Below are 24,215 nucleotides of genomic sequence, written 5' to 3'. Positions count from 1 at the left end.
GGAAGCTCTCTGCCCTGGAGAGGCTGGATGGAAGCTCTCTGCCCTGGAGTGGTAAAGCTCAAGAGCCTCACACGTCAGAGCGCTGTGACTTTCCTGAACCCCTTCCTCCACAAAAAATACTTTAAAAAAATCATATTTTATAGCTGCATTGGTATGAAGACAAATATAACCCAGACTGAAAGATATTCATTTTTTTTTTTTATCTCCTTCATGTAAAATAAATCGGGGCATCTCCACGGGCCCCTCAAAACACCCTGGGTGCTAGGCTCGACGTGGCTGTGCTTGGAGACAGGCGGGCCTGGTAACAGGTGCGAGCCTTCGCCGGCCCCTGCGGAGCGGCCCCCTGGCTGGCTCCGGGGAAAGCCAGCTTTGCTCGGCGCTAGTAACACCTCCGAGTCGTCTCCACTAATCCTTAAGCAGCGCTGCCAGGGACAGATGCACACTCAACTGTGCTCCAATTTTGAGATGAAGGGGCCGAGGCTCAGAAAAGATGGGTGAGGCTCCCTCAGTCGCCCAGCGCGCCACGCCTTCCTCACGCAGGCCCCGCACCTGCAGGGCGCCGCGCACGCAGTGGGAGGGGCTGGGGGAGGGGGGGGCGGTGAGTGGGGGCGGTGAGCCGGGCAGCCCTTGATGCTGATCATTACAAGCCCCACGGAGCCAGCCTGGAAATGTTTGCCCGTGACCCTGGAGCCCCCGGACAAATGCAAAAGCAAAGCTGATCCTGCGCCACGACCTCCGCTTTGCGTAAACAGAGCTGTTCGCGGGCAGAGTCTGCAAAATATGGAGCGTTGCTTCCTTAAGGTGCCAGATTTATGGGAGATTTTTTTTTTCCCACCTATTTTCCAAATTCCCCTGATGCCATTTCTTTTAAATAGAAAAACACACAGAGAGACCCTCCCTCCTGCTCTTAAAGCGACAAAACCCTGAAAGCTGAGAAAACCGAAGCCCCCAGCACACGGCTGCCTCCATTTGATCTGTCAGTTCCGCTGCTGCCAAAATCTCACATCTCCTGCACGGAAGGAGCCGAGGGCCTGCTAGAAATGCACCTCTAGGCGAGCAGGATCAGCTCGCTTGTCAAGGAAAGGCAAAAGGAAGAGGCGCCATCTCAGCGACTGATGTCAGAGCCCCACCCAAGCCCAGCACCCTGGGAGGAGGGGGAAGGTAGGGGAGGGGGCTGGGAGACAAGCATAGGAATCAAGAGGAGTTGGAGGGGGCAGGAATCCCCTCGGATCTCCACTGTCCACGTGCTGCATTTGTACAACGAGCTACATGTTTCCAGAGCGCGGCTGCTTATTTATTCCTTCTACTTGTCAGACGAGCTCACCTGGAAGGCTTTCGGAGCCCCGTGGCAGGGGCTGGGAGCCGAACCCTTTTGTGTCAGAAGCCCCAGCCGAGGGATGGGAGGTTTCTAAGGCCATGGTGATTCCTTTCAGAGGGCACAAGGAGACTTTCATTTCTCCACTGGATCATTCACTCCTTCAGCAGCTAAATATTGAGCACCTAGGGGGGACCAGGCACATTTGCAGGCCTGGTGGACAAGATAAGCTTGACTTCTGCTCTTGGGGAACTCAGGCTTATGTGAGTGATAGCCATCATCAAAGTCCCACACAGGAATATTTAATTACAAATGGTGAGAAATACAGGAGACAAGAGAAGGCAGGGAAGGGGTCTCCTTGAGAAGGAACTGATTGCCGAGGGATGAGGAGGTGTTGGGTGGAGAGTGGAAGAAGGAAGGTGGCTGTGGGAACTGCATGTGCAAAGGTCCTGAGGCAGGGAGGAGCTTAGGGCATAGAAGGAATTGAAAGAAGGCAGGGGAAGCGGACTTGGCCCAGTGGTTAGGATGTCCGCCTACCACATGGGAGGTCCGCGGTTCAAACCCCGGCCTCCTTGACCCATGTGGAGGTGGCCCATGCGCAGTGCTGATGTGCGCAAGGAGTGCCCTGCCACACAGGGGTGTCCCCCGCGTAGGGAAGCCCCATGCACAAGGAGTGCGCCCCGTAAGGAGAGCCACCCAGTGCGAAAGAAAGTGCAGCCTGCCCAGGAATGGTGCTGCCCACATGGAGAGCTGACACAAGATGACACAACAAAAAGAAACACAGATTCCCGTGCTGCTGATAAGGATAGAAGCGGTCACAGAAGAACACACAGCGAATGGACACAGAGCAGACAACTGGGGGGTGGGGAGGAGAAATAAATAAAAAATAATTCTTTAAAAAAAAAGAAAGAAGGCAGCATAGCTGGGACCGAGAAAATGGTAGAAGAAGAGATAGGACTTCAAGGAGGAGGAATTAAGCCATTCGGGACCTGGTATGATCAGCAATGGTTTTGGTCTCAGTCCTAAAACAATGGGAAACACTGAAGAATTTTAAAGGTCTGAGTGACATCATCAGCTTTTAACAAGACTATGTATCTGCAAGCCTGCTTTGAATCCCGAATGCCCTGTGCAGCTGGCGACAAATCATTGCATCTTTCCAAGTCATTTTTCTCCTTATAAAGAGGGAGTCAGCGGGACAACCTCCCTAGACAATTACCATTCAATTGGGTGTCTACTTAATGCCAGGTGGGTATAGTCATCCTGGCTTGTGGACATGGACACTAAGGCTCAGAGAAGTGAAGCAACTTGCCCAGGGACACACAGCCAGATAGTAGCAGAGTTTGGTTTTGAACCCGAGTCTGTCACCATGTCAAACTATATCCATGCATGGCTGTGGAATGTGGCTCAGTCAAGGTGAGGACTGGAAGGCAGGCAGAACAGGGCTTGGCACGGACGTGAGTGTGTGTGTGTGTGTGTAGGTCTAGTTATTTTTGGCAGCAAGGGAACTTAATTAAGAATTGAGTTCACAGCTTTCCTGCTGCGAGTTAGCCCAGGGGTACAGAAAGGAGCAGGGGAGTCAGAGTCCTAGCCGGCTGCAGGCAGTGACACCAAAATAATGACGCTGGGCACTGAGGCTTCCAGCCGGGCAAGGGCGGGCAGGGCTGCTCTCCTGGGACCCGGCCGGGCATCATCGCAAGCCGGGGGTGAGAATGCGCTGGCGCGCACACGCAGAGGTCCTTCTGGGCCTGAGTTGGAACAGAAGCTGTCGCCCTCGGAGGGGCAGAGATCGTGTCGTGGGAGTCATTAGGCAGGGCTGTCCGCGGGAGAGCCCTGGAAGCGGCTTCAGCACCTCCGCAGCTCAGGTTCTCCGTCTGCCACCTTCTCTTCTCGTCCAGCTCTGGCGCCCAGCTCGTAGCTCCCCCTTTAAGATTCCAGAAAGTGTCCTGAGACATCTATCCCAAGACAAACAGTGTGCAGGCTGAGGCCGGCTTGGAGATGTGTTTTACATACCGACGAGATTTTGTAGGGAGCGGAGCCGAGGGCGAGGTACCGTGTGAGTGTCCCGCCTCCCGGGGTCTGGGCAGACAGAGGGCAAATGCGGACCCGTGCACACTGCTGATATTGTTTGGGTGGTGATAACGGCCAGGCGGGCTGAGTGAGGCAGGAGCAAGGGTCTGCCATAAACTGGGTGGTCGGGGAGTCTTTGAGGTGGAGAAGGAAGCTCCCAGGTGACGGGAGAGGAAGGCCGTTGAGCAAGGTAGGAGCTGGTACCCAGGTAGAGAAAGAGAGCGGACGTCGCGTTCAGGTAAGTGCACCTGCAGGTTAGAGCTGGGCGTGGAGAGAATTGGGGGGGGGGGGTAGAAAGACCCCGGGGGGCAGAGGTTCTGAGGGCAGGGAGAGGGAAGAATAGGGGTAACATGGGGGAATTTGGGGGACATTGGAATTGTCCTGTAAGACATTGCAATGATGGATACAGCCCATTATACATTTTGTCAAAACCTACAAAGTTGTGCGAGGCAGAGTATAAACGATGATGTAAACTGTAGTCTTTGGTTAGCACAATGCTTCGATACGTGTCCATCAATTGCCGCAAATGTACCGCACTGATGAAGGATGGTGCAAACGTGGGAAAGTGGCAGGGGGAAGGGGGTGGTGTATATGGGAGCCCCCTATATTTTTGATGTAACACTGATGTAATCTAAAGTGTCTTGAAACATAAAAACAACTATTAAAAAACAAACAAGGAAGACCGGCGGGGTGGGAGGACGGAGAACTCAAGCTTGGGGATCTGCTGTCGTAACTGCTGTGCTGAACTCGAGGGACGGACTCGTGGGAAGGGGTCGGAGGTAACTTGATTTCTCTCTCCCACAGGAGAGGGGAAGTTTCTCGCAGGCCTCGGCGCATGCGCTCCGCAGGCCCCGTGACCCTCCTCCATCCCTCTCTCGCGTACTGTGGACAGACCCCAGCCCCCTCCGCCCCCAGCCACAGCCCTGGCCAGGACTGATGGCCCCGGGCTCCTCCATCCTCACTGGAAGGAAAAGAGCGCTCCCGCAGCACCCCGGCAGGGCCTCTGCTCACCTCGCCCCTCCTCACTCCTAGCTGCTCTTTCGTAGCCCCCCACGGGGCATGGGGGAGAGAAAAGGGGGAGGCACCAGATGTTCCTTGACAACGTGCCTTGCAGTTGCTGGCTCCCACGGGTGGTCGGAGCTGGGTATTTCTGGGGGTCTCCGAGGACACCTGGCTGGGCCCCTCTGGCTGTGGCTTCCAGGATGGCCATGCCCTGGCTTGGCCGGCCACGCTCTCCCGGGCCCTGGTTCCTTGGCCATCCCTCCCTCCAACGCCAGCTGCCCTCTCCCAGGACACCCTCTCCGAGGCCTGAAGCCACACCCAGCTGACCTTACCTGCTGCTGGGACCCTATCCGGCCCAAGGAGCCTCGCACGGGCCTTGGATTTCCTTGGGGCGAGTCACTTCCATCATCATCGTCATCATCAGTCTAGACTAAGGGTCCACAAACATTTATTTCAAGGGCCAGATAGCCAATAGTGTAGACTTGGTGGACCCTGTGGTCTCCCTGGCAACCACCCAACTCGGCCACTGTAGCTGGAAAGCAGCACAGTCCACACGGTGATGAATGGGGTGGCTGTGCTTCAATAAAACTTTATTTACAAAAACAGCTGACCCAGGGGCTTTATCCCTGAGCTCAACGGACGTGGGAAATAGCATCTCCCTGACTGCATGAGAATACAGATTCCAAGTCGTCCTCCGTTCCAGGCATATAAAGGGGCCTCTTGCTACCGAACCGCAGCCTGTGCAAATGTCCACGCACGCACCAGAGCAGAGAGAACGACTCCCGTGGACCCACCGTCCAGCTCCCAAACCATTAACCTCTGCCATTCTCCTTTCTGACCATTGCAAGAGAAAAAAATTGAGGCGGCAGTAGTGGGAGTTGGGGGATGACCAACCAGGATGTAAGATTTTTTTTAAAAGGGGGGTTCCAAGAAACATCCTCTTCCTGCTGGCGAAGCTTGTGGCTCTCTCTTTAAGCCATTTCAGGGGTGCGCATGGTGTGAGGTGTGAGAACCCCTGCATCTTCAGACCTCGAGGCAGAGCTATTTTCTGACACAGCTGGCCCAGCCTTGTCTGCCTTCTTAGAATAGCCGGGGAGAACTGCCAGGGTGAGTCTCCTTCATCAGTTAAGTGACTTCAGCGATTCTTGCTGATGTTGGCTTGCGGTGCCAAAGAAAACTCAGGGGCCGCTGTGAGTATGAACAGCAGGCCCCCCAGCTGTGTGACCTCGAGCAGGTCCCTTTGCCTCTGGAAGCCTGGCCTTTACACCAGCACAGTGGGTTAATGACATCTGCCCCCCAATGGCAGGTAATATTTTACTGGATATTCTGAATTCAGTGGGAATACATACATGAAACTTGTTTTTCTCCAGTTCCTGCCTTTGGCTGTGTGTTGTTGAATCTTCCTTCTGCATCTATTGTCAATACCTTGGGCAAATGATCAACACTTACCAGCTCCCTTTCTCTTTTTTTTTTTTTAACTCATTGTCTGTTTGTTTTCTTTAGGTCTTTAGGAGGCATGGATAACTGAACCCAGGACGTGGGAGCTCAAATGCTTAAGCCACAATAGCTCCCTGCTTGTTTGTTTTGCTCATTGTCTGCTCGTTGTTAGTTTGTTTTCTTTAGGAGGCACTGGGAACCAAACCCAGGACTTCCCATGTGAGAGGCAGGTGCTCAACTGCTCGAGCCACATCAACTCCTCTCATTTACTTTTGATTTCTCTGCCTTGTAAAACTGCTGAGCAACCTCATTTATTCCCTCAACAGATAAGCACTGGCATCTGCTCCATGTCACAGGGCACAGAAAAGAAGCGGGGCAGTCCCCTGCCATGCCAGAGCTTGGGCTTTCAGAGGGACAGATACACAAGACCAACTGACCAGGGGCCTCAGACAGACGAAGGTCAGATCCCCCTCCAGGGTTTACTAAGAAAGGCAGAGCTGGCACCAGAAAACCACCCCAAACCCTTCCCGGGACACATACGCAGAGGCCAGGGAGGCAAGGAAGAGGAACGCTTCGGACCTGCGAGTCATCAGCTGAGTGCAGTGTTCAAGGGCTCCCCCCCCCCCCCAGGAGCCAGTCGTGCCTGCGTGTGAGAGCCGTGTTCTGGCACCTGCCACACAAAGGCCATCAAACCCCATCAGTCCTGGCCAAAGAAGATGCGATGGGTAGCAGCTGGGGGAGGACAAGGGCAGTCAGAGATCAGGGGCAGGTGTCCCCCTCCCTCTCCCTCAGCAACAGATCACAATACCCCCTTCTATTCTGAGGCCAGAGATGGGGAGAAAGAATAAAAGAGCAGAAGAAGCTTCAAGTTCCCCAAGCCTCCCGCCGGGCTGGTGATAAGGAGAGTAGGAGAGCAGGGGAGAAGATAAAGTTTAAATTAGAAATGAGATTGTAGTTCTAAATGGATGCGCCTGGACTTCTAATGACCTGCAGTGCCTGGAAAGCCCCGAGGGTCTGCCGAGCCCTTTAGAGACTGTTTTCCATTTAAACGTCTCCACCAGCCTCTGTGTGAGCCAGAAATCATTTGGTGGCTAGTTAAGGAAACCTGACCCAAATGAGACTAAGCGGGGAAAACTGATGGATGCCTCACATGGTTAGGGAAGAATAATAGGTTCGTTCTTGAAGGAGGGGCTGCAGGAATCAATCCTTCGGGGATGGAAACGGACTTGGCCCAGTGGTTAGAGCGTCCGCCTACCACATGGGAGGTCCACGGTTCAAACCCCGGGCCTCCTTGACCCGTGTGGAGCTGGCCCATGAGCAGTGCTGATGCACGCAAGGAGTGCCCTGCTACGCAGGGGTGTCCCCCGCATAGGGGAGCCCCACACGCAAGGAGTGCGCCCGTGAGGAAAGCCGCCCAGCACGAAAGAAAGTGCAGCCTGCCCAGGAATGGCGCCGCCCACACTTCCCATCCCGCTGACGACAACAGAAGCGGACAAAGAAACAAGACGCAGCAAACAGGCACAGAGAACAGACAACCGGGGGAGGGGGAGAAATTAAATAAATAAATAAATCTTTAAAAAAAAAAATCCTTCGGGGAGGGAAATGGATGTGGCTCAAGCAATTGAGCTCCCGCCTACCACATGGAAGGTCCCTGGTTCGGTTCCCAGTGCCTCCTAATGGAGACAGCAAACTGGCACGATGGGCAGGTGTGACAAGCTGATGCAACAAGAGACACAACAAAGCCGGGAGTGAAGGTTCCTGGTGTCTCCTAAAGAGGACAAGCTAGACAGCAAGCTGATATGCCAGCAAGTGCAGCAAGCTGACACAACGAGAGACACAAGAAGAAAAAGCACAATGAGAGATACAACAAAGCAGGGAACAGAGGTGACTCAAGCAATTAGGTGCCTGTCTCCCATATCGGAGGTCCTGTGTTTGGTTCTGGGTGCCTCCTAAAGAAACAAGAAAGATGAATAGACATAGCACGTATAAGCAATGAAGGGGTGGAGGAAATAAATAAAATAATTCTTAAAAAAAAACAACTTCAGGAACTAAATCCAGGAATTGATATATCCAGGTCTCTCTGTTTCTCACTGCATTATTATTTAAATGTATTTATTTATCAATCAAACAACACTGGGCATCCATTGGGATGTCTGAATTAATTTCTGATTGCCGCTTTAACAATTTACCATGCATTTGGTGGCTTAAAGTAACACATTTATTCTTTTACAGCCCTGGAGACCAGAAGTCCAAAATGCATCACCCTGGGCTGCCGTCAAGGTGGTGGCAGAGCTGTGTTCCTGCCGAGGGTCCAGGGGGAAATGGATTTATTTGTCTTTTCAAGATTTTAGAGGTGCTATGCAAGCCTTGTCTCATTAGCCCCCTCTTACATCTTTAAAGCCAGCAGTGTAGCATCGTCAAATATCTGACTCTGACCTCTTCTGGCTCCCTCTTCAACTTTTTTAAGTTTTTTAAATTTAAATTTTAATCTTAATTTTTGAGGCACTGGGCCTAGGGATTAAACCCAGGACCTCATATGTGGCAAGCTGCCGCTCGACTGCTGAGCTACATCGTCTCCCCTGAGTTGGTTTATTCATTAGTTTGTTTGCTGTGTTTTTTAGGAGGTACCAGGGCTCGAACCCAGAACCTCATATGTGGGAAGCAGGTGCTCAACCACTTGAGCTACCTCACTCCTCTTCCACTGTTAAGGACCCTTGTGATTACACTGGGCCCATGCATATGACATGGCATAAACTTCCTATTTTAAGATCAAACTGATTAGCAACCTGAATTGCATCAACTACCTTAATTTGCCATGGAAACTAACATGTTCACAGGCCCCGGGAACTAACACGTGGACATATTTGGGGAAGCTGTTATTAGGCCTACCACAGTGTCTAGTAAGTGTCTCAGACTTGTCAAGTCTACACTGAACTTCCTCTCGCAAATCCGCTCGCTGACAACCTTCCCAGGGCCAGACAGCATGCCCCTCCTCTGGTCACACAAGGCACAAAGCCTTGACTTCTCTCGTTCTCACATCTTGCCTTCAGCGGGGCCTGGTAGCCCTACCCTCACCATTTGCCAGAGTCTCCACCCTTCTCCCTACCCTGCTTCTCAACAGCCTGAGCTACACACATCCCCTCTTTCCTGGAGGACCACAAGACAGCTTTCCACGTCTCTCTGCTTCTACCTCTGCCCCCTACAGCCTATTCCCAACAGAGCAAAGGAATTTTTTTTTTAAGATTTATTCATTTATTTGCTCATTCATTCATTTATCCCCCCTACTCTGTTGTGTTTTTGCGCTCGCTGTCTTCTCTGTGTGTCCATTTGCCATGTGCTCTGTGTCTGTCTGTCTTCTCATCTTCTCTTTTAGGAGGCACCAGGAACTGATCCCGGGAGCTTTGATGCAGAGGAGAGGCCCTCAGTTGCTTGAGCCACCTCAGCTCCCTAGTTTGCCGTGTCTCCCATTGTTCCTCCTCCGTGTCTCCTTTGTTGCGTCATGTTGCTGCACCAGCCCTCCACGTGGCTCGCAGCACAGGCCAGCTCGCTTTCACCAGGAGGCCCCGGGAATCGAACCTAGGACCTCCCATGTGGTAGATGGGAGTCCGGTCACTTGAGCCACATCTGAAGTCAGACCATGTTGCTCCTAGTCGGTATCCTTACCAGACCCTTGCACTGACTGAGAGGGAAATACAGGGATCAGGAGGTTGGAGGTAAAATGCTGCTTAATTACTGATAGAAGCTATGGGAGAGGACTTGGCTTCAATGTGGTGAAGGGTTTGTTAAAACTCTCCTGAATTTAATTTCCCTACTCAAACTAGAGGCATGTCCCTCAGAAGGGAGTAGCTCTGCTAAGATAGCCAGGCAGACAGAAGAAAATGAAGGCGGGCAGATGCAACGTGGAGAGGGCGCAGGTCTAAGCCAGCATGGTCTCCCAGTTCTCCCCACACCCGGAAGAGGGAGTGAAGGGTGGGGAGAGGGACCAAGAGTGCTCTGGGGAAATCCCTCCACAGGGAAACATTATGAGTGGGGAATAAAGTTTCCTTTTTCATTCTTCCTGATGCTTTGGTGTGAAGGGATTTGTATTCATGGCCCAGGGAAAGGCTTATTTCTGCACCCAGGTTTGTCTGGGGATTGATACGGGCTGCAGGGGTTAGGGTACTAGAGGATGCTGTGGATAGCTGACAGTAATATATGTGGAAGCGTGGCAGGTACCCAGACCTATTGACTTGCTTCTAATGAATGGAATACAGCAAGAGTGATAGAATGCCACTGCCCAGATTAAGTTGCAAAACACTGCAACTTCCTTCTTGCTAGCACTCTCTCTGGCTCTTCTCTTGTGCTTGCCCAGATGAAGCAAGATGCCATGTGGAGAGGCCCATGTGGCAAGGAACTGAGGGGGACCTCCATTCAATGACTTGTGGGAAACAGAGGCCCTCAGTCCAATAGCCTGCAAGGGACCGAATACTGTCAACAACCATGTAAGTGAGCTTGAAAGTGGATCCTTCCCCAGATGAGCCTTGAGATGTCAACATCTTTGATCAATAGCTCACTGGCAGTCTGCAAGAGACACTGAAGCAGAGGACCCAGTAAAGCTTGAAGGATTCCTGAGCCACCGAAACTGATGTAATAATAAATTGTGTTGTTAGAAGTCTTTAAGGTTTGGAGTATTTTTTATGCAGCAGTGGATAATTCATTGCTTAGCACAGTGCTTGGTACATAAATGCTTTAAAAATGGATGCCATTTTCTATTATTTCTGACTCCAAACTCACTTCTCCAGCTATCTTCCAAGGATAGCCACTATACTTCTAAGGTTAGAGATATTTGCCAAATATCTTACTTCCTGTGGTTTTCAGCTGTTTCTGATCTAAGAAAACTAAGGAGCAGAGAATGAAAAATTACCTTCTTCCTTTTAGCTTGGGAGGCACCAAGAGACTGAAACTGAGATGAACTGCTCTTTTTCTTCCCCTACTGTAATTTTGCTGGTCTTGAATTTCCTTCTCACCCCATGAATTTAGTTGCAGCCCAAATGCAACCCTAGTTGAATAGCTATAAAGTAGTGCCAAATTAAAACAGCACAGCCCACGTAGAAACAAGTCTCCCATCTCTACAGTTGCCATAGAAATAAGGGAAAAGGTGACTAATAAAAAAGCCTACCAGGATCTTGGTAAAAGGTATAGGCAACGATGCCCAGGTGTTTGCTTCTCTGGAACTTTGTTCAGATAAATATTTCTGAAAAAGCTGGATCCCTATGGGTTCCCAGAAAGGTTGCAGATGAGCCCAGGAGTCCTATCATGTTCTGAAAGTATCTGTGGAGATTTTTTATGAATAATGACAAGTTTTCCTTAGGGAGCCACCCACCTCCACCCTCGTCTGTTTCAGTGATTTGTTCTAGATGGGCACAAAGCCCAAGCCAGCCAATGGGACTTTCATGCTGGGTTCCATTTGGACCTATTGGGAAAGGGAAGATCTTTTTTAAATAGCTGTAACAAGATATATGTATGGAAATTGCTTGGAGCCACCATATTAAGATAATCTGCCTTAAAAATAAAATGAACACAGGAACAAACCAGAAAACAGAGGGAGGGAGAGAGAAAGGCAGGGTTTCCATCACAGCATTTGAACATTTCTGAACAGATCTCAACCCTAGATTTAAAAAAAAATTTTGTTTTAAGAAGGTACAGATTGAGCCCAGGACCTTATGCATGGAAAGCAGGCACTCAACCACAGAGCTACATCTGCTCCCCAGTAAGAGTGGGTTTTTTCATTTGCTTGTTTTTAGGAGGTACTGGGAATCAAACCCTGGACGTTGTACATGGAAGCTGGTGCTCAATCACTTCAGCTACATCCACTCCCAACCCTAGACTTTTTGATCACATGAATCCACAAATTTCATTTAATTTAATATTTATTTTTTTAGAGCTTATATTTTATTTTTTCCACACACCCCCCTATTAACACCATGTATTATTACTGTACATTTGTTAAAGTTCATGAAGAATGTTCTCATATTTGTACCCTTAACCACAGCCCCTCATCCACCCCATTGTTCACTGTTGCAAAGTTCCATCCCTTGTACAATCCATCTGAAGTGTACACTCAGTGGCTCGTCGTTTCATCATAGTGTGTAGTCATTGCCTCAGTACATTTTTTTTTGTCTTTATTTTTTTTAATGTTACATTCAAAATATATGCGGTCCCCATATACCCCCACCCCCTTTACCCCACTCCTCCCATAGCAACAACCTCCTCCATCATCATGGGACATTCATTGCACTTGGTGAATACATCTCTGACTTTAACTTTGCCTTATCTATGTCGAATTTCTCTGTCTCTTGCAAAAGAGAGAGACCTGGCTCGTGGCAATGTGGTAAGAGAAAGACAACACCGGGCACCAGAAATTCTGAGATGAGATCCCATCTCTGGCTCTCTAGGCATTTTGCCTGGAGCAAGTTTCTTCACCTTCATCTCCTTGACTGTAAAATAGGGAGCACTTTACTTCAGGGAGATTGCTGGGGGCTGACTCCAGATAATGCTTGAGAAGAGGTTTAGCAATGCTTATTACTCAACAAGCCTTTGTTCAAATAAAATACAACCATTAGAGGCACTTTTTAAAGGACCTCAGTTTTAAAAATGAAGACTCATTCAAATTTTTTCCTTTGCTTTCTTTCTTCATTATCTTTCTTTTTCTTTCCTTTTGGGGGAGGTTAGTACATGTAGTTAGTACATGTACATTTCTTTGGACCTCTTTTCCTTGAGTTCATTTCCCTTTAGGGAGTTCCCTTTGAAGCAAGCTAATAAGATAGGGAATCAACAGATGGATCTGGAACTTGGCAGAGAGTCCACGTGGACATCAATAACCCTAAGATGGCTGCTGGAAGACCCTTCCCAAGATTCTGCCACTCAGAAGAAGACTTCCTCTGGAAGCCAGGAGAAGCCCTGGATATTCCCCAAGGACTTTATCATTGTGCCCTCCTGGGAGATTGACAGAAGAAATAATCAATCAGAACAGCAAACAGCAGGAACTCCTCCCCTGCCATTAGCAAAGGGTGGCATAATCAACAGTTCAAAAAGGCAGGCATGGGGCCTAACCTCTCACTCGTGTGCTCTTTCACTTCTGCACCTGTTCCTGCCCTCTGTGCCCCGCTCTCGCCATTTTAACTCTGCCTTGTGGCCACGCAAGTAAACCTAGGAATTGATAACCTATAATGGGGAATTGTAGTCTGTAAATCAGCCCTCTTTTTCACTTTTCAGCCCTTCCTCTCTTCCTGGGACCCCTGATCTGTTATTTTCTCCCATTTCTCTTCCCTCGCTACCTAAATAAATTACTGGCCTAACTCATCCAACATGCTCTTGAAATTCATTTCTGCAGCATAGCCAAGAACCTAAACAAAATCTGGTAACACCTTGTTAGGACATATATCATGTCGCCATTAGTTTCCCACTAAAGATGTTTCTTTCTTTCCTCTCCATTCCACCCTTTTTGTGCAGTGAGTGATAAATAACAAAAGCTGTCAGATGGACGGACAACCTGAAACAGGGTTTGCTGTCCAGCTGCAGGTCTTAATTTTTTGGGCACGTTATTTATCAAGGGCTAGACAAGGAAGATGGAGACAAAAGTGGCATTTTCTCTGTTTACTTATTCTCACAACCTCATTGTTCTCAGTGAAATGGAGCTGGGGAGGGAGGGGACCTCAGAGTACTGATAATGCTGAGGCAGGTTAGTATAGGGGAGAGGAGAGAAGACGCCCTGTCACCGCTGGGACCCAGCAGAGAACAAGGCCTTGAGACCCCAACCACAAACACCCTGCTACTAAGAAAGTCGGGAAGACCCCACCTAGACCCTGGCCAGGAGGTCCCATTTGGAACTTTCTCTGGGGGGAGGGGGAAGCCTGGGATACCTTCAAACAAAAAGCCTCACCATTGGCCCATGAGAGCTAAGGGGGGGGGGCACCCAATCAGAACAGCAAACAGCGGGGGCCCCTCCCCAGCCTTAGCAGGGAGGAGGGGAGGTGTTAAAAAAGGCCTAACCTGGCCCCGCGTGCTCAGCGCACCCTGTGGCACGCCGCAATCCCTGTCTAGGATTGGGTACTTATCTCTTTCCTTGTTTCTTAATCAACTCTTTACTCCCTTGTCTGCCCTATGGCGTGTCCTTGAATTCTTTTATGTGCATGTGTTCTGCTAACAGTCCCTGTTCTAAGTCTTGGTAGGAGCCTGGGAGGAGCTAACATTTCTTCGGGCGTTGGCAAAGGGCGTTGAGTGAAAGGATATGAGGGAAGAGAGGAAGGAAGGCCCCACACAAATAAAACTAGAGAATGCTTTTTATTAAAGTTTTTTAAGGGGGGGGTAACTCTACAGTTAGCAAACTCTGAGCAAAAACCCTGCGAGGAACTAGTCTTCCCATATGAGCCATTTCAATAGATTATTAAATGGAGTCATACTTGATAAAATTATATGAAGTCCCAGGGACTGCTCAGAACCAACAATCCCGTGCCCTGCGTCCTCTTCGAACTCCCTCTTGCATTTCCTCTTTATCTTTTGAAATTTGAAAACGCCACCAAGGCAGCTGACCCAGCCAATCAGACCCCTCGTTCATTACCTTCGCCCGACCTGCCTTTCCACGTATCTTTCTTTCCTTCATCCTGTAAACGTTAATTATGTTGTCTTCATGTAAATCATTTTCTAGCCATGATCCATCATTTCTCCTTCATCCCGTTTCAAACAAGGTTCTGATGCCAGCCATCAAGCCGATGTGTACAACCAAAAGGGGCGGTCCCGCGGCCCCGGGGGTGGGAACAGCAGTGCGAAGGTCTTGTCAGCAGGTATATCTGTGCGTGTCTCACATCCCACCTGATTTTTAGTTTTTGGTCATTACTGTTCTCAATATACCTGACGACAGCTGGGCATCCTCCAACCTACAAAGAAGACTGTCATGAGCCACCAACCCTTGGCTTCAAGGCTAGATTCTGCCACAAGGTTTCTGCCAGTTTGGGGAGACTTAAGTACCCATGGTTTCCTCTGCCTTGGGTCCCCCCACAACCCAAACACAAAACCCAGTCCCAGCTTTGGTTTCGAGAGTCCACCCACTTGGGTGAAGCAGTTTGCTGGAGACAATCTCTATCATTGTCAGTGAAGATGTCGTGGGTCATGGCGTGTGCAGGAGGCAGGGGTGGGGGACGTGACAATTGTCCTTCTTGCCAGCCAACCTTCTCTCCTACCTCAAAGTGGGATCAAAACAAATTTAACTGCTTTTCTCATGCATAGCAATAAAGGGAGGATCTTGTGTGACTTAAGTATGCCCTGGGGAACTCACCTCTACCAAGTATAACAATTAGGATGTTTTCTCCTAGGGAAACACCAGTGAATTTTAAAAGTCTCCATTTTCAAAAAAATCCAGTGAATATGCCCCATTGTGCAGTTCAACAAAGTCTGCACATGAAATGCCTCAAATTTTAACAAAGAAAAAGTTGATAGCATGTGCTCGTCTGTGGTGGTCTTTATGTAAGGTGGGCTCACCTCAAGCAGAAACCCCTGTTGGGCATTGAGGGGGCACTGGGTAGCCTTGGGGTTAAGCTGGCAGGAATATCCTGCAGCTGGAAAGGGCCTTGACCCTGCGAGGCTCTGTCCAGGAGTATGACTGCTTGGCCAAAGCTTGCTTGGAGGCCAGAATGCTTTCACCTTTTGAGTTATTATTGTTGCGCAAATAATTAAAAACTGGATGCCCAAAGTTTTAGTAATTAACACCTTTGGTGGTTATCTTTAAAGGGAATTCAGCTTGACTGAACATGATGGACTTTAATTAACGCTTCTTGTTGGCAACACAGGATTTCCCCATTAGCGTGGGCCCGGAGAGGAGTGTTCCATCATGTTGCTAAATACGCTGTCACCTTACGGAACTATGGTGAATCCACGCTCTCGCCCTGTGTTTCAATTTGCTAGGGCTGCTACAACCAATACCACACACTTTGTTGGCAGGTCCTGCTTTCTCCCAAGCCCGTAGTGTTCAGGTGGTGGCTTGTCGGCAATCCATAACTCAGTCTTTTTTTTTTCCCCTTCCTCCCCAACCCCCCCGTTGTCTGCTCTCTGTGTCCATTTTTGCTGTGCGTTCTTTGTCCACTTCTGTTGTCAGCAGCACAGGAATCTGTGTTTCTTTTTGTTGCGTCATCTTGCTGCGTCAGCTCTCCGTGTGTGCGGCACCATTCCTGGGCAGGCTGCACATTCTTTCGCACTGGGCAGCTTTCCTTATGGGGCGCACTCTTTGTGCGTGGGGCACCCCTACGCGGGGACACCCTTGCGTGGCACGGCACTCCTTGTGCACATCAGCACTGCACATGGGTCAGCTCCACACGGGTCAAGGAGGCCCGGGGTTTGAACCGTGGACCTCCCGTGTGATAGGCGGATGCCCTAACCCCTGGGTCAAGTCCCCTTCCCCATAACTCAGTCTTTACCTTTGTTCCATGGCTGTCTGTCTCCTTTTGTCTCCTGTAGCCAAATTCCCTCTGCTTATAAGGACTCCAGTTATATCAGATTAAGGCCCATGCTGATTCAGTTTGGCCTCATCTTAGCTAATAGGACCTTTGCTCCCAGTTTGGCAATTCATAGACTCCCTCCTCTTTTCCTAGAGTGAAGGGCAGTTTCTTTGATTATATGGCACCTGTATGTTAAGATCTCGTTCCCTCTGGACCTTCCATTCTCTTTTATCCTTAAGAGGGTGACTGACCTGCCTGGTTTGCCTGGGTCTGAGGAGTTCCCCTGGGCATGGCACTCTCTTTTATTTATTTATTTATCTATGTATGTATGTATGTATGTATTTTTATTAAATTGTCTTTTTTTTATGCATAGATCACAAAAAAATGTTACATTAAAAAAATATAAGAGGTTCCCACATACCCCTCACCCCACCCACCCATCTCTCCCACATCAACAACCTCTTTCATCATTGTGGCACATCCATTGCATTTGGTGAATACATTTTGGAGCACTGCTGCACTGCATGGATTATCGTTTACACTATAGTTTACACTCTCCCCCAGTCCATTCAATGGGTATGGCAGGATATATAATGTCCAGCATCTGTCCCTGCAATATCACTTAGGACAACTCCAAGTCCAGAAAATGCCACCACTTCTCATCTCCTCTTCCCTCTCCTGCCCTCAGCGACTACCGTGGCTACTTTCTCCAGATCAATACTACAGTTTCTTCCATCACTAGTCACAATAGTTCTATGGTAGAATACCAGTAGGTCCACTCATCCATGTTTTATTCCTCCATCCTGTGGACCCTGGGATGGTGATGTCCACTCCACCTTTAAATCGAGGGGGGGCTTAGATCCCACGTGGTTGATGGATGCAGTTCTCCTGCTTGGAGTTGTAGGTACTCTTGGTTCCCTGGTGTGGTGGTTGACCATCTTCACCTCCCTGTTAGCCGACCTGTGCAAGTCCAATAACCAGAGAGTAGGAGCTGCAACTCTGCTGAGGCTCAGGACCCAGCTGTCACATGGCTATTCCAGAGATTGAAGTCTCCTTGGTAAACACCCACCCCAGCACCAACCACAGGTTCAGTAAAAGTGGCAGAAGAGGCATGTGTAGAAAGTTCACATCTGAGTCCAACTCCATCACCCTCAGGAACACAAATTCCAAAGTAGGGCCCACTGACAAGGCACTGAACTACATAGCCAACTACCATGATCATAGTACCTGTGTGTCTCTCTAGTCCTCAGGAGCACCAGTACCTGGGGTTGTATCTACTTTGGCTGTCTATGGGATCCTGCTGAGGCATGCATTAGCACAACCCTGCTGATGACTTTCAGACTTTTTTTTGAAGATCTTAGCCATATATACTCATTTGTCTTTACCATTTCCCCCTTTTATTCAAGGTCTTTTTCTAGTTGCATCATCATTTAGTGATTGGTAGTAATCCCTTGGTGCCAGGGAGGCTCATCCCCAGGAGTCATGTACCACAGTGGGGGGAAGTAATGCGTTTACATGCTGAGTTTGGCTTAGAGAGTGACCACATTTGAGCAACTTGGAGGCTCTCAGGAGGTAACTGTTAGGCACTCTGCATGGGACTTTCAAAGCAAAAACAGAGTCCTGGGGAAACTAAGATGAGAAGGACACTTATTAGTAGCCACTTCCTTCCCTTTGCTGGAGTTTTTGGAGCCAAGGGATGCTGCCATCTTCCAAGGTGATTTCCTTTCTTTTTTCCCACAGTGGTACCTTCCCAAGAAGGTCTCCCTGGTTCTGGGTATTCTCCAAGGCCTTCCTTTTGCTCAGCCACCACATTTCAAACCTACTCTCAGTGATTCTCCATTGAGGAAGGGTGTCTCTCAAGACTTCCGGGTGAACCTTTTTGACCCTTGTTCTGGATTCTGTCTCTGTGAGCTGCCTTGCGCATACTCTATTCTTCCATTCGGCCCTCATGGCTCTCCCTGCACAGGTTTGGCCTTCAGTTCTGTTCAACTCATATATACATTTCTCAACCCATGTGTAAATTGAAGTTTCTCTGCCTCGTGGTCGAGGTGCAGTAGTATTTGCAGAGCAGTGGTGTTTTATTTTTCTCTCCTAGCTGGTCTGTGGAGTTTTGAGGAGGAAATGTGGGAAGGAGGGGAAGGAAGTGGCTACAAATAAGGGCCCTTCTCATCCCAGTTTTTCCAGGACTTACTGTTTTTTCATTGAAAGTCCTGTGCCCTGCTGTCATTATCCCCCTGGAACACAGATGTCCACAAAATGGGAAAACTATCAGTCTGCCAATAGATCCCACAGTCTGCTGCCATCCTGGCCATTTCTGCCCTACCACAGGGGTTGTTTCGAGGAACTCAGACATTCTGCCCAGCCAGTCAAGCCAGCAGTTCTCTAGGTGAATGGGCTCCAAATGAACTATTTACCAGACTTCCCGCCATGCCCAGAAAATGTGTTAAGTTCTTTCATGCTTCATGCCTTCGCTTATGCTATGTCTGTCTCAAATCCCCTTTCCCCAATTCTCCATCTGGAAAAAATTCTATGCATCCTTCAAATTCAGCTCAAATGTCACCCTTCTTTATGAAGCTTCTCCAACTCCTCTACCCCCATCACCACCAGTTTATTCTGCTGTCTTCATGCAGCTCTCCTTCTGCGGTGCTACAGCAGCCCTTGGCTGAAATCCTCCTATCTCAGTGCTTATTCCATTGGATGCAACATACATTCTCTCCCTTCCTAGATCCGGTGTGCTTCAAGGTCGGAGAATATACCTGATTCATTTTGTACCAAGGACAGTGCTTGGCACAGAGTCACAGAGTCAGTGCTATCAAATTTTTCTTGAATGAATAAGTGAATAAAATGCCAAGCTTGCATCTAAGATGGCTCCATGGTGTAGAGAGTATTCACACAAAAACACGTTCCCCCATTCACAAAGGCAGAGCTGACATTGCAGACTTTGGCCTCCAGTTAGGAAGCATGTGGGCTCCTTTATTCAGCTTTATTATTATTTTTCTTAAAGAAAACAATATGATGCTTCTTTAGTGCTCCCCAAAGCACACCAATCAGCATACTAATCACCCCGAAGTGTCATCTGAATCTGCCAATTTCATAAATTTGCATATTTGCCAAACAGTTTCTTTCCCCTCCCCCTTTCATTAGCTATTCTTGGAAGAGCTGCACTCTTTCCATATTGCTCAAACCGACTTTATTTTTATTTCGCTTTGTAAAGACAGATTTGTGAGATGATGAATTAGTCATTGCCAATTTCATGCGTTTACGCTCTGTGCGTTTACACCTTATATTTATTCAGCCCCATTCTCTCCTTCTGGCTCCAGATGGTGTGGTAATACAGCCCCGGGTGTGGAAGGGAGAAAACTCATTCTCTCTCCCTCCCTCCTCCCTGGGTTTCAGTTCCAGCTCTGCTATGCCAGGTTTGAATGGCTCAACGCCCTCTGGCAAACGGGGCATCTTCTGCCGACTTCACTGCCGCTTAGGAAACAGGAAATATGAGTGAGACAATGGGAACAGTCAGATACTGACTCTGCCCCCCTCCCAAGTAAAATTACAATGGGATAATATTTTGCTTTTTTACTGGTGGGTTTTTTTCTGAAGGCTTCCTCCATTTAGGTGGCAGACCATAAGCATCTCAAGAGAAGACTGACATAATGGAACTATGGGACAAAAGAAGCAATTTCTAGATTTTCAAAAGTTCAAAGTCTCGCCGATGGAGGAAAAACATTTGGAACAGTATGTGATCAAGCTAAAACGGCATTTCTTGCCTTCTTATCCCTGTAAATGGAGTCTAGATGAATATGTGAAAGGAGGAAGAGGGCAGTCAGAAGATGGGTCCGTGGTCCTTGAAAGGAGAAATCTACCCAAAGCTCAGCCCTGGAGGGAGGGGACAGGCTATGGGAGATGGAGATCCCAGAGGGGTTGGGGGTTATCCGAGAGTGATGAGATTTGTTCCTTGCTTTCTAGATGGGCCCCAGGGAGTTGACAAGTTTATAGAGCTCAACCCCACCCCTCAGTAGAAATGGCTATAGGTCAGGTCTAGACAGTGAAGGCTGAGACAAGCTCCCAGCATCTCCTGTGATCAGAAGTTTACCCATTTCCATGAGAGGGGTGCAGGAAGAGCTAACGGAGGGAGACCCGGAGTGGAGGGAGTCACAGCTGATGGATGGTACTGTGGACCATCAACAAGATGGCACAAAGTAGTGGGCACTCAGAAAACTCCAGCATGGGCAGGGGACGGTCCAGGAATAGGCGGCCCACCCCTGCATGATGCTCTGGCCACACATAAGCTCCAGGAACTTAGGCACAAAATGGACCTAGGAGAGAAGGAGAGCCCCTAACTTACAAAAGGGACCCTACATTGATTGATATGATCTGTAATAACCCAGAATGGACTACAGATTAAGGGCTGGAGATAGACATTAAAACTGGTTCTAGCTCCAACAGAGGAGCTACATTTCTGGGACATCTGGGTTGGGGTCTGGGATTTATAGATGCTTTATGTCTTGTTAAGCAAGAATGCAGGCATTGACTTCAGAGTTTCTATGAATCCTAGACTCCTGGAAGGAAACAACCCGTTTTATGGATCTGGCCATTTTATGTATTTACCTGCTCAAGAGTTCACAGTCACTCAGAAGGGGATGCTGGATCTCCTGGGCCTGCAACCTTTCCAACACCTCCAAAAGCTGTTTGAGATGGTGTCAGGAAAGGTAGTCATGTTTCTCAATGTAGGTGTCCACACAAAAACATTTTGCAGGCATAGTTTTAATCATCAGGGCTCTGCGTGTGCTTTTGTATCAGAAAAGGAGAGGCTGGAGTGGTGAAAAGCTTCTGGGAGCTATGGGTATTAAACTTGTTGGAGCTCATGCAATTCTTTGCAGAACACCCCAAAGAGGGGACATCTGGCCCCAAAATGATAGTATGGGCAGATATATGAAATATTTCAGAAATAGGGCAGTTATTTTATATTGCTGGAGAATTTAGTTAAATTTGCAGGCAATGAAACATAATGAATTATACAAGGAGTGGTCAAATTAAGCCCTGCTGGCTTTGCCCAAGTTTTCTCATTCATTTTCATCTGCTCTGTTTGCATCCCATATGTCATCCGTGAGGGATCTCAGTGAAACTGGCACAGAAGGTATAAGGAGAATGCACGGAAGAAGTGTGCCGCCCATTGTTTTTACTTGTTCTGCAATTGCAGGTGGAGGTGGAGGAAAGAAACTAGACTATTAGATTTTCGGTGCAATTTAATTTGAATACCAGCTCTAAGCCAAGAGCTGCAGTTGGCACTGGGCAATAAGAGCTCCAAGCATGACCTCCATCCTTGAAGAGCTTCAGGGTCACCCTGGCCATGACTTGAGACGCTCGAGCTCTGCCCTCCTGCATCTGCTACAGTCTGACCTGTCTGGAGAATTTTATGCCAGATGTGGGCGGAAGATCACATTAGAGAAAGAGAGAGGTAGTTTCAGTGGGCCGTGACACTAGAGGAAGTGCTGGACAGACCATCATCTGAGAACTATGACGATGAAAGTCTTCTTAACTGCAGCTTCATAAATAAAAATCCGAGATGGGCAATTCCTACAGAGGTCTAGAGGTCACCCCACGTGGGTGAGAAGGTTTCAGCTCTGAGATGGAGGATATTAGAATAATAGCAGTCGGCGTACAGTAAATTATCAGCCACGCTGGATGCCTACCTAATCTCCACCAGGCCTTTGGGAGATACAGCTCCCTACTGTGACTTGGCAAGGGACAGAGCAGAGGTGGCATTTCAGGCAGCTGCCATGGTGCTGACGCAGGCTGAGAGGACTTCCTGCTGGTGACACACGAATCACCAGAATCAGTTCAGGGCGTTCCCGGCACCAGAGCCCCTGGGGTTGAGTGGTGGGGTCATGTGGCCCCAGTCACAGAGGTAAGCTTGGGACTGAACGTCTCTTCACAAATGCAATTTGTTCACTTCTTCTTGGCAAAAGTATAGGAGCTGGAAAGACAAGTTTGAGATGGTTTCCAGCAGCCCCAAACCAGAGTCTGTGAGGCAAATCCTAACAACGTCTACCTTCCTCCTGCCTGGAAAAGGTCAAAGAAGCTGATTCTCTGGCAGGGACTCTCAGAGGTACCCACCGCCCCCCTGGAGTGAGCAAAAGTCCTGTTGTCCTTGAGAGGCAGCTCTTGCACAATCCCTGCTCCTCTATTACCAGCCAGGGACTCAGCCTCCATTTCCTCCTCCATGAAACGCGTGTGACAAGCAGGGGTCAGCGACAGAAGACAGAATCTACTGCAACATGTTTAAATGGCTGAGAGCATCTACAAGGGGGATGAAGAAACATACAGGAGAGTGAGTTTCCAAAGCGTGCTCTAGAACAAGCTTCCCACGAGGCTGCTGCCTGCGCCAGCAGGAGAATCGGGGAGCGCCTTCCAGGTGCCAGCCCACCGCACCCCGGCTGGAGAGCCACCTGAGGCCCGCTGGAAGGACGACCCCCTGCCCCAGGACTCTGCCCTTGTCACCACGAAGCTTGGGAGTAGCCACTGGAGCCACAATTACGGCTGCCACAGAGACTCCAAATGCTTCCACTGCCGCGGTTGCCAGACCAAACAGCACAAGTGGCGACGGGCAGCGCCCGCTCACTGCCTGCACGTGTGATTTCAGATCCTGAAACTGCTTGACAATCGCATCTGGAACCGCATGGGCATCTGGGAATCACGGTTTTTAGCTTTCCGTCCTCTGAGGGAAGTAAGAACCCCACCAACTTGGGGTGGATGTTGAGAGAGCAAATGTGCAGTATCTGCCCAAGACCCTCTCCGCGGGGTGGTGAGGATAATTCAGGGAGAAGCTGAGGAAAGTGCCTGCAGTGCAGGTAGGAGGCTTGGAACGAGCAGAAGCCCCCTCCTGCTTCCCCTGGGAGGAATGGCCTCCAATTGCTTCTTGGGACCATCAGGGATTACCCGATCGGCCGCGTGAGTGAACTGTGACCAAGTCGCCAAAAGATGAAATAGGCTTGGTTTAGGTACTAAACAGCCCCTACAAGGCCATGTGTTCTGTCCGTTTTAATGTGAAGATGAAGTTACCTTCAGGTTCTTTTCCAGAAGACAAAGTGTAAAATAAAGCCCCAGGCCAGGGGATGCCAGCAACCCTGAGAGGTATTGTCAAGCAGTGAGTGAGAGAGAGAAACGGAGAGAGGGAGAGGGGGAGAGAGCAAGGGGGAAAGAGACTGTTTCACGAAGGTCAGCATTGGGTAGTACGGTGTTCTGAATTCTGCCCGTGGTGAGCATGGTTTTTAGAAGGTACACAGATGAAGCTCTTCAGACTTGAACCAAGTTTAAATGTGTCCCAGGAAAAATAGATGATGGGCACATCAAGATATGATCACATAGGTAAATATTGCTCAGGTATCATAAATGTGTATGGCTTTGCAATTTTCCCCCACAATCCTTCCAGTTCTTTCCCCTTTAGGTCAGCATTTCATTTCTTAATAGTTACCCAGCAAGCCTTGAGAAAGAACTGTGAGCTCGTGACTGATAAAGTAAGCGTAGGCTTCTCTCCCAGGAGATTCTAAAAATAATCTGATCTGTGAACTGCTTGACCACCTTCATATCAACAGAAAGATGTAACTTCAGCCTTACTGGCAAGACATTGTAAATGTGCGTTTTACGTAGTTCCTGTGAAGGTGTAACTTCTGCCCTGCTGTCCTGAGCCCTGCACTTTTTAATCATGCTCCCTCCATCCCTGTATGTCACGTGACTCTAGCAGAACCTCTGCTCTCATACCCTAAGGAATGTCTTTGTTCTGAGACCCTTTGTATTGCCCCTCTTTTTCCAACGTTTTTGTGGAGCGCTGCTTTCATTATCCAGCCTGTCACCACCAGAGACCCTCTCGTATGCAGGTCCCAATAAAGCTCATCTCTGACTCAGTGCCGAGTGTGTTCTTTATCTCG

This window comes from Dasypus novemcinctus, chromosome 2 (assembly GCF_030445035.2).
Source record: "Dasypus novemcinctus isolate mDasNov1 chromosome 2, mDasNov1.1.hap2, whole genome shotgun sequence".
NCBI classification, from domain to species: Eukaryota; Metazoa; Chordata; class Mammalia; order Cingulata; family Dasypodidae; genus Dasypus; species Dasypus novemcinctus.
This window is presented reverse-complemented; position numbering follows the sequence as displayed.